Here is an 11,288-nt window from a genome sequence, read left to right as displayed (position 1 = left end):
GGAGCCAGGAAAAAACCCACACATACCCTTTAATCTGTGAGTGTGTGAGTGTGTGTGTGTGTGTGTATCGGGATCTCCAAACCCAGTCTGAAGAGCAAAGAATAAGGAATCACTGGGTCCTTGACTGGAATCAGAGGTCCCAAATGCTAAGGGCTGAGCTGCCTCAGTATCAGAGATGGGATTGTGGGAGGAACCCCCACTGCTCCCCCCCCCCACCCCCCACTGTCAGCAATTTCTAGGCCAACAACAAGCATCAGACTCCTTGCATCAGGCTCTGGGGATGATGGTTAACTTGAGCAGGTTAACCTGTGGCTCCCATCTGCATCTCTAGGCAACCTCCCCAGCTGTCCATGGGCCCCTGGAAAACGCAAGCTGGTAGGTGAGGAGTAACATCAGCAATCCCCGCCCCCCCCCCCCTCGCTCCTAAGGGGGCCAGAATGTGAGCAGCTTGCAAACTGGAACACATCCAATAGATCTCAGACTTTAGGCTTTTCTTTCCCTCCCTTGCTTTCAAGATGAGACTATTTCCAATGGTGTCTCTACATCTCCGACTAGGTTGTTTGTAAGGGGAAGGGGTGGGGTAGTTCCCAGGGTCACAAGGAAGAAAGAAAGACTTGCCAATTCATCACCCATCTTTTCTTTCAAGGCACTCCTCTATTCCTATTCCCTTTTTTGGAGACACAAAGATTCCAAGGTCCTTAAACCTTGGAGGAGGTGGGTGCTGGGAAAAAATAGGTTAGGGGTTCCAGGCCAAGCCAAAGCTGCCGGCCAGCTCCACAATCCTTGCTCCACTTTCTGATCACTTCCCACCCTCCAGTATGATACCCTCCAACCCACTCCTTGAACTTTAACTCCCAGAAAGTGTCTAGGCAGAGGCAGCCCTGTGCCTCCAGGTCACTGTGGGAAATGTAGTTCAGGCATCTCTTGGACCAAGCTCCTGCAGGAGGGGTAGCATTTCCCTTGCCACCCATATCCCCACATCCTTGTATCCGTTCTTTCAATCTCATAAATATGAATGGTCACTCTGGGGAGAAGGAGATGATTGAAGTAATCACCGGGCATGCTGGGAGCGCCCCCATCCCATTTCCACACCCGCCCCCCCACCTGAAATACTGATGCCCTAGAAGTGCCAGCTTTGGGGAACTGGAAGAGGCAGGAGAGGGAGCAGAGAGCAGAGAGGCGGAGACAAAGAAAGGGCAGCTACATCAAGCGCCTGAAGATGTGAGGAGCGCAAAAAGGACTAGAACGGAGGCAGAAAGGAGACAAAGGCAGACAGGAGATTCGGTGGAGAGAGGATGGGAGAGGGGAGCGGGAGGAGGCATGGATACCGAATCACAGACATGACACCTCATGACTCAGGGCTCAGCTGACGCCAAAAAAGTCCTAGCACTGCACCCCCTCCCCAGGGAGCCTATAAATAGAAAGCATCGTGACACACCCCCTTCTCCCGGGTGAGTGGTGGGGGCGGGGTCAGGGAACGGAGAAAGCCAGAGAAGAGGCTGGAAGAGGACAGAGACCTGGAGAAGAGGCGGGGGAGGAAAGATGAAGTGGGGCAGAGGCAGGGGATGAGGAAGACGCGCCCAGGAGTGGGGGACGGGGGTGCCCAGAGGGCCTCAGCCGTGGGAGACGTGACCCTCGGCCCCTTTCGGGAGTTGGGGTGGGGAAAGCGGACTGGAGAGAGATCACAAGGAAGCTACCTAACTTGGCAGGGGTCCCCCTAGTAGCAGACCCTGGGGACGGGTGGGAACGGAGTGGCGACGGGGTGGAGGAGGGCTGATGGGATAGAAAGCGCATCTGAGTACCTGGGTGCAGTCGCGGGCTCGGTTATCCAGGTCAGGGGCCGGGAGGGGCGTGGCCCTGGGGGCGCAGGGGGACGGCGGCCTCTCTACGGCCCCCACTCCCTGGAGGAGAACGCCAGCCCCCTCAAGTCTCGCGGCCCCCCTACCTCTCCGGAGCCGGGACCACGATGCTGAGAAGCGGAGCGGGACGGCCGCGAAGGAGTCACTTCGGAGCCCGTCACTTCGGAGCCCGAGTGACGCGCGGGAAGCGCCAGGGTCCAGACTCGGGAGTTCGAATGCGAAAGTGGAGTCTGCGCCGCAGCTCCGCGCGGCTCGCGGGCGCCGGCGCCCATTGGTTTGGGTTCGGGCGGTGCGCGCGGCTCCCGCGGCGACGCTCGGCTGGGCCCTGGCTGGCGACTCGGAGGGGCGGAGACCCCAGCGATGTGGGGGAAACGCGGCCCGGATCCGGAGCGGACTCCCGTCCCGCCGGCGCTGGCCCGAGCGGGGCGGGGCGGGGTGCGGAGGAGCAGTAGCCCCGGCGCTGCGGTCCTGGCGGCGGGCGCAGCGGGTGGCCTAGCCCTGCAGAGGGGGTTACACCCCTGGTCTTGGTGGGGGAGCGGCCCTGAGGGTGGGAAGGTGTGTTGGGTTTGGGTGGAGAGGGTGAAGCTGGCTTAGCTATCGCCGCCTGCTCACAAAACCTCTGTGCTCCGTTCGGGAGTCCCCACCGTCCCGCAGGCCGCCTCCTCCTGGGCCACCCCTGAACTTCATCCCCTTTCTCCGACTCCAGCGGACAGGTCATAGCGGCTAGAAAAGGACGCGGAGCTGACGGCCCTGGGGACTGGCTCCGAGGAACTGGGAGAGGAAATTGGAAACCCGTGAAGATCGGGAAGCGAAGAGACTCCAAGAGACGGAAGAAACCGAGTCTGAAAGGGGCGGAGCGAGGCGAGATGGGTCAGACGGGCCACCATGCCCCGGGTCGCAGAGCAGCCCTGTCCCCCAGGTGCACAAGTTGGCTCAGCTCACAGTCTCTGGTTTCTCAGGGGCCGTCAGGCATCAAGGCTCCGCTGCGCAGCACGCAGAAGGAAAGACTTTCCGGTGCATGCACACCAAGCACAGGCACAGGCCTCTGCGCGCAGGCACGCGCTGGGCTCTGAGCGCGCGGGGCTCCGCACCCCTTGCCACCTGGGGTGGGTAGAAGGAGGGTGGGAGGAAAAGCACAGTGTGGACCTGGAATCCCAAAGGCAGCACTGTCCCTGACTCTAATAAGCCTGTGGCCCAGCCTCTTAACTCCTGGGGGCTCCCTCCACCCCATACAGTGAGATACATACACCTGCAGTTTCATCCCCCGTCAGGAGGCAGGAAAATGGTGGGTGTGAAAGCCCTTTAGTAACTGTAAAGCTCTGTAGGGAGTATTGAAGTCAGCTGGGGATGGGACTCACGCCCTTGTCCTTTTCCAGGACCTGCCCAGCTCCCATGCTCCCCGCTCCCACCAAAGTTGATCCCTTGCCGATCTCATTCCATTTTTATACTTTACCAGGTGAGGACTCCATAACCTGGTAAACTGAGCCCATTGGCTGAGTGTGATGAAATGGAGGGTCGTGTTCCCTGACTCCCACCCACCGCGTGGTTAAAAGGATAAGCCTCATCTCTTGAATTCTAGCTCCAAGTCAGCCAATAAAGTAACAAACAAATCACTCAACCTTTTTTTGGGGGGAGGGGTTGTTTTAATAGAACTCCCCTTCCCCATTTCTGATTTTTGAAACTGCTAACACCGTAGGCATCTCCCAAAGCTGCAGTCAAGGTGGATATGCTCAATCGTGGGAAAGCACCTCAAAAAGTAAAAGGTATTGAAGGAAGTAGTCACTAGTGGCAGAAGGGAGATGCAACAACATCCTAATCCCTCCCCTTTTACCAGAAGCTTCAGCTTCTGCCATCAGAAACTCTGGGACTGCCCTAACCGGTTTGGCTCAGTGGATAGAGCATCGGCCTGGCCTGCGGACTGAAGGGTCCCAGGTTTGATTCCAGTCAGGGCATGTATCTTGGTTGTGGGCACATCCCCAGTAGGGGGTGTGCAAGAGGCAGCTGATAGATGTTTCTCTCTCATCGATGTTTCTAATTCTCTATCCCTCTCCCTTCCTCTCTGTAAAAAAATCAATAAAATATATTAAAAAGAAAGAAAGGAAGGAAGAAAGAAAGAGACTCTGGGACTGGTCCAACATTCCAGTTCCCTCCATCAGACTTGAAAGTTTCCCAAAGTTCCAATTCCCTAATATCCAAGTTATTCAGAGCAATATGTCACTGCTCGCTGGCCTGTCAAAAGCCATCTGGTTCTAAAATCACCATATTCAGGCTCCTCCATCCTGACTGTCCTGGAGGATAGGGGGCAGTGGTGGTAAATTGAAAGATGACCGATTACTCTTCTGGCTGCCCTTCCCAGCAAAAGAACCAGAGGCATTCAGCATCCTTAAGTGCTCTGAGGATGCAGGGAGGAGGGCCATCACCCTGTACTACATGCTTTGAAATCTGCCAAGGTCAAGGCCCGTGGGGGATGGAAGAGTGATCAGCTAGTTGAAAGGCTTCTCAGGCCTGTACCCACTACTGGTTCTAATATGTGTGAGCCATAGAACCACTTAGCATATTTGCAAAACACTGTGGCTTAATCCTCACAACACCATGGGATGGGTGGGATTGTTTATTCACTTTATAAATGAAGAACATGGGTTCCACGACTTGGGCTAGGTCCCATCGCTGGCAAGGGACACTATCAGGTCTCAGACCCCATTGACCACTCACCCCTCAGAGGTCAAGTGTACCTTGTGAAAGCATGAAATCACTTTACAAGCTATAAAGCACAAAACAAATGTCAGTACTATAAATGCTGGAGACTTCCATTTGTAAACACTGTCTTGTACCTTGGGGTATTGGCTTTGACCCTCATGCTGGGCTTGTTTATTTGGGCCTTTCATTTGGGAGAGCTTAGTGTTTGTCTTCCCTCTGGGCCAGGTATATCTTACTGTCAACAGGGTGCTACTTTTGATCTGTGTCATTTCAGTTGGGCCCATTTTCTACTGCAGGGCCCTCCCCATTCTCCCTTTTCTTTCCCACTATTTCTCCCCACAATGGACCACCATGGACCTTCTTCCCAGGTCTTCTGAAAACTGCTGCCTCTCAGGATTCTAGAGACTAGGACTTCCTCCTCCAGATTTGTGAGTTTTGACTGTTCTCTCGGACCCCCCTGCTCCTAATGCTTAGTCCCCTTCCCTCCTCCTGACACAGTGACTGCCCCTCCTCTATCTGGCAATTCCCCAATCTCCAAGTCAAGTCTTAACTTTCCAGGATATCTGCAGCTATGTATGGAACATCTGCACTTGGATGAGAGCAGTGAAATGAAAGACATAAAAGTGCTTTACAGGAACTGAGCTGGTATCTCATATACTCTGTCGTACAAGCTTCATGCCAAGCTCCTTCTGCATATAGGAAGGAGACCAAAGATCAAGGGTTCAGTTATTGGCCCACAGTCACAGAGCCAGAGTGCCTAAAAGCCTTACACAGAATTATAGCACTGAAGAAATCATCCGGTATTACAGATGCCACACACTCACTGGTGACTCATGGTTTCTTCATCTGTAAAGAGGACATAGTACCTAACTTCCAGTAAAGATTGAATAAGATAATGTTTGTAAAATGCTTGGCATAGCATAGAAATTCAATTAATGGTAGATATTATGATCTAGCCAACTGGATAAGCAATTCTCAAATGGGGTGTATTACACTTTGTACTATGGAATTCAGACATAACTGAAGACTCTTGTTTATTATTCTTTCAGGACTGTCACAATGCTAGGAACTTCATGAATCAGGGAACAGAAAGTTGGAAAACCACTGAGCCTGACCATAAACTCTTTTAGAACAGGGTTGACATCACAGTTATCTATATATTGAACTAAGTTATTTGGTACTTAGTTCAGGTCTTGGCACACAGTGAATTCTTTTTTTTTTTTTTTTTTGTTAAATATATTTTATTGATTTTTTTACAGAGAGGAAGGGAGAGAGATAGATAGTTAGAAACATCGATGGGAGAGAAACATCGATCAGCCGCCTCCCACACATCTCCCACGGGGGAGGTGCCCCCAACCCAGGTACATGCCCTTGGCCGGAATCGAACCTGGGACCCCTCTGTCTGCAGGCCGACGCTCCATCCACTGAGCCAAACCGGCTTTGGCCACAGTGAATTCTTAATAAGTATGTTACAAATGAATGAATGAATTATTTTAATCTATTTCTGCATTGGGGAGAGTGAGGCCAGACTGATTATCAAAGGTCACTCAACTGGGGCTAGCAGGGTTCAGGTCAAGATGGCAGAGTAGGACGCTGTACTACACTGTACTACCTCCTTCCATGACCAAGCCAAAATTACAACTAAATTATAGAACAACCAACCTGGATGACCATCTGAAGACTAGCCGAAGTCCTATAACTAAGGATATAAAGAAAAAGCCACATTGAGACTGGTAGAAAGGGTGGAGAGGCAAAATAGGCTGTCCTCACACCCACATGTGGCAGTTAAGAATCCAGAGGAGCACTAACCAGTTTGGCTCAATGGATAGAGCATCGGCCTGTGGACTGAAGGGTCCTAGGTTCGATTCTGGTCAAGGGCATGTACCTTGGTTGCCAGCTCGATCCCCAGTAGTGGGTGTGCAGGAGACAGCTGATCGATGTTTCTAACTATTTCTCTTCCTTCCTCTCTGTAAAAAAATCAATAAAATATATATATTTTTAAAAGAATCCAGAGGAATATCTCAGCTTCCGAGGTTCTCCCTGATCAGTCCCATCCCACATCAGGCTCCCGAGCCCGGAACACCAATGCGAGAAAAGAAGCCCACATAATATCTGGCTGCAAAAATCAGTGGGAATTTCATCCATCCAAGTGAGAGAAGCCTGTTGGAAACTCAGGTGTTTCCTTAAAGAGCCTGCACACAAACTCTCATTTGCAGGCCCTCACCCTGGGCTCCAGGAGAGGGACAGTACCAGGCAGGGTGGGAAATGTGTGTGCCAGAGACCTACAAAGAGAAACTGATATCATACTATGCAAGAAGGCTATAAAAAAGTAATGAAAATAGCATGGTACTAGCATAAAAACAGACACATAAATCAATGGAACAAAATACAGAGCCCAGAAATAAAACCATGCCAATATGGTCAATTAATCTATTGTAGAGAGCGCCTGGGAAGCACATGGGCATTTCTTTAATTATTGTCAGCTGAATCCAGTGGCGTTGGCAGAGCCACGTCCTGGAAACACGCCTTGCCAGAGGCAGGAGTGTTGTCAGCTCAACCGTCAGCCCAGGCCCCAGCGGGTGGGTTTCCGTTATCCCTCATATTTAAAATACCGCACTTGGTATTTTGTGGAAGAGCCACACTCAAGGGGCCAAAGAGCCGCATGTGGCTTGAGAGTCGCGGTTTGCCGACCACTGGGTTAGAGCATTGTCCAGATACATCAGGGTTTCAGGTTCAATCCCTGGTGGTCAGGGCACATACAGGAATCAAACAACAAAGGCATAAATCAGTGGAACAATAAGTCAATATTTCTCTCTCTCTCTTCCACCCTTCCTCTCTCTCAAAAATTAATAAATTAGAATTTTTTTTAAAGGTGAAGGGAATGTGGCTGGTGTTGCTGAGTGGTTGAGCATCGACTTATGAACCAGGAGATCCTGGCTCGATTCCCAATCAGGGCACAGGGCTGGGCTGCGGGCTTGGTCCCCAGAGGGGCGTGTGCAGGAGGTAGTTGATCAATGATTGTCTCTCATCACTGATGTTTCTATCTCTCTCTCCCTTTCCCTTTCTCTCTGAAATCAATAAAAATATATTTAAAAAATAAATAAATGGTGAAGGGATTAAGAAGTACAAATTAGTAGTTGCAAAATAGTCACAGGGATGTAAAGTACAGCATAAGGAATATAGCCAATAGTACTGTAATAATTATGTGTCGTACCGGGTGGGTACTAGAATTATCAGGGGATTGCTTGGAAACTACGTAATTGTCTGACCACTATGCTGCACACCTGAAACTAATATAAAATAATATCGAATGTCAACTCTAGGGAAAAAGGCACTTGGAGGTTGAATTGTGTTCCCCAAAAAGATATATTGAAGTCCTAACCCCTAGCACCTGTGAAAAGTGACCTTATTTCAAATAGGTTCTTTGCAGATATAAACCAGTTAAGGTGAAATCATACTGAATAAGAGTGGGCCCTAATCAAATATGACTGGTATCCTATAAGAGGAAAATTTGGACACAGACACAGAGGGAGAATGTCATGTGACAACAGAGGCAGAGATTGTGGTGTTGCAGCTGTAAGCCAAGGATTGATGGCCAACCCCAGGAGCTAGAAGAGATGGGTGAGATAATAGTGAAAGTAGCTAACTTGTATTGAGCACCCTGCCCAGGCTGTGCTAAGTATTTTACATACGCATCTCATTTAAAGCTTAGAGAAGTCAAGCAAGTCTAACAAGGCCTACACCTATTAAGTTCTAAATACTGGAGTCGAGCTGTGACTTGATGGTAGGTGTTCCAAGGATGGTGGGCAGCACTCCAGTTAGGAAGGAGAGTCAAGTTAAGGACGGATGGGAAACTGGGCTGGGCTCTGTTTGTGGGATACCTCAAATGCTGTGCTGAGGAGTTTCACCTTCTAATAATGATGATCCAGTGACAGTGAGTAAGAAGAATGACATGATGAATACTTTTAAGGAAGAGCATCCTGACAGCATGAGAAGGCATTAGATAGAAGGTAAGAGGCAAGACCTCTGATCTCTGATGAATGGTCCCAGAGGGAATCCCTGAGAGGGTTAGGAAGGAGGAAGCTAGAAATGGCTTAGAAGGAAAACAGAAGAGACCGGGAAGTCTGAGTGGAATTCTGGAAGGTGGGGAGAGAGGAAGGAGGCAAAGGTGATTCTAGCGTCTCCAGTGTGTAACTGGACAATGATAACCTCTGGTGGCAGCAGACAGTTCAGGAGACAGAGCTCATTGGATATACAGGTGAGGTAAGATGACTTTTCAGAGCCAGAGGGATGAGTAGGTGGAAAGGACCCACAGGGGTGAGGCTCGGGAGGAAGGACCAGCAGAAGGACTGGAGAGGAGCCCACCTCTGAGAAGTTATGGCTGGAGTCCCAAAGCACATTAGGGTCTGCATAGGTGGCCGGTGAATAGAGATGGCACAGGGCTCAAGTCCAACTCTAGCAGGATTCTCATTGTCTGGTCTGGAGCTCCCAAAACAGTCGCAGGGATACATAACCTGTCCTAATTTCCTCTGGCCTGCTGGGTCAACTCCACTCTCTGTTCTGAGGGCTCCTCCCTACCTCAGCCCTCTGCAGAGCTGGCTTTTCTCCTTGCTCCAAAAAGGCTTTCAAATATTTTTTCCCAGCTGCATTGTGGGTGAGTGAGCACCCACCCAGCAGGGAAATTCAGAGTAGAGAGTGGTGGGAAGCCAGTGGATGACACTTTTCCTCAACCTTAACACAAAGACCTTCGTGCTGCTGTCCCATGAGCTTGTATGCCTCATATTCACTTCCCAAAATAACCCTGTTTGTGTTCAGTTGGGAAAAACTCAAGCTCTGTCATATGATTTGTGCACTTGTCTGTGTTGTATTTCAATTACAAGTAAAAAAAACAACAACACACAATTCTGAAGTAGGTAGCCCCATGTTACCGGGGGGAACTAAAGCTTGAAAAGATTAAATGACGTGGCCAAGGTCAGGGTCAGTAGCTGAGATTCAAAGCCAGGTCTGTGGGACTCAAAGATGGGTACCCTTCTCCCTCTGACCACTCAATGGACCCTTCTCCCTGTTGCTCCCTTAATATGCTAAGATGACACCTAGGTTTTTGACAAGCTGCCCCTTGATATATATACCTTCCAACTCTGTCCTATTTCTGTTTCCAATAAATGACCATTATCACAGCACCAGGGCAGCCCTGGGGCATATTTCTCAGTCAAGAACTAGGACCTGGAGGCGGGAACTGGAAGGGCCAGGCCTCCTGCTCTTGGGGCCTGGGCTTGAGCTCATCCTGTTTTGAGACTTGATTACTACTAGGGAGCTCCAGCACTGGTCAGGGTCTGAGCCTGCCCCCCATCAGCCAAGCTCAGCCCAAAGGCCAAATTGACAGTTGTTTGGAGGATTTAGTTCCAATATGAGATTTAGTTGGAACCCCTATGACAGCAGCCGCTGGGAAATAGTTGATTGATGTGCAAAATGCCCTTCTCAGTGTTTCACTTAGTAGCTCGGTCTAGCAGGCTGTGCCCATTGTCTGGACATTGTGGTCTGGGGTCTGCACTTATTGTTGGGAGTTGTATGACATGGACATGGCACCTGGACTCTCTACTCTTCTCCATGTGAAGCTCCAGCCTCTTAGACCAGTGGTCGGCAAACTCATTAGTCAACAGAGCCAAATATCAACAGTACAACGATTGAAATTTCTTTTGAGAGCCAAAATTTTTATTTTTTTAAATATATTTTATTGATATTTTACAGAGAGGAAGGGAGAGGGATAGAGAGTTAGAAACATCAATGAGAGAGAAACATAGATCAGCTGCTTCCTGCACACCCCCTAATGGGGATGTGCCCGCAACCAAGGTACATGCCCTTGACCGGAATCGAACCTGGGACCCTTCAGTCCACAGGCCGACACTCTATCCACTGAGCCAAACCGGTCAGGGCGAGAGCCAAATTTTTTAAACTTAAACTATATAGGTAGGTACATTGTTATTAACTTAATTAGGGTACTCCTAAGCTGGCCTTTGCTAAAAACGTCCTCAATCTGATTGAGGTATGTTCGCTGGGGTTGACCCCTTCCAACTCTCCCATCCACACTCGTCTTGTATACTTGTTTCAGATAGACAAGTGTGGATGGGAGAGTTGGAAGGGGTCGACCTCAGCGAACGTACCTCAAAGCAATGTACCTCCCCCGGGCCGTGTCTCCTGTCGCCCGACCGACCAACACCCCCCACTTCTTCTAACGCCACTTCTTCAAAATAGACTCGCCCAGGCCGAAAACCGACTTCTGCGCATGGCCACGAAGTTTCAATCGCACTATACGTACATGGTATTTTGTGGAAGAGCCACACTCAAGGGGCCAAAGAGCCGCATGTGGCTCGCGAGCCGCGGTTTGCTGACCACTGTCTTAAACCAAGTCCCACCCAAGATGGATGCTTGATAAGGGAAGGCTAGAGAACCAGATGACCGGGAAAATGGGCACCAGAGGACCTCTGCCTTAGTGAGGCTAGGATCTGAGCATGAAAGCAGAGATCACCTGGGGAAGCTCAGGAAAGGCTGGGAGTCAGAGCAGGGACTTCTGAATCCTAGGGCTTCCTCCTAGTCTGGGCTGGCTTCCTGGGGAGGACAGCACACTCAGAGCTGGATGGTGATCGGCGAAGGCTACCTGTGGACTGTCATAGTGACAGAAAGGATGCCAGCTGGCATGATGAACAAGAAGTGGCACTGATCTCACCCAAATGA

General features: G+C 50.3%; 1 protein-coding gene across 1 annotated transcript in view; it reads right to left on the bottom strand.

The window, feature by feature from the left end:
- Positions 1-2,016, bottom strand: part of NAT16 (N-acetyltransferase 16 (putative)) — a 7,544-nt gene extending 5,528 nt beyond the window's left edge. Inside the window, 1 exon segment of the mRNA XM_023747044.1 lies at positions 1,946-2,016. The gene's annotated coding sequence lies outside the window, so the exon portion shown is untranslated.
- Positions 2,017-11,288: the final 9,272 nt, after the last annotated feature.

Source organism: Myotis lucifugus, unplaced genomic scaffold (assembly GCF_000147115.1).
Source record: "Myotis lucifugus unplaced genomic scaffold, Myoluc2.0 scaffold_783, whole genome shotgun sequence".
Taxonomy (NCBI): domain Eukaryota; kingdom Metazoa; phylum Chordata; class Mammalia; order Chiroptera; family Vespertilionidae; genus Myotis; species Myotis lucifugus.
The sequence above is the reverse complement of the archived record's forward strand: the minus strand, read 5'-3'. Positions and strand labels throughout refer to the sequence as shown.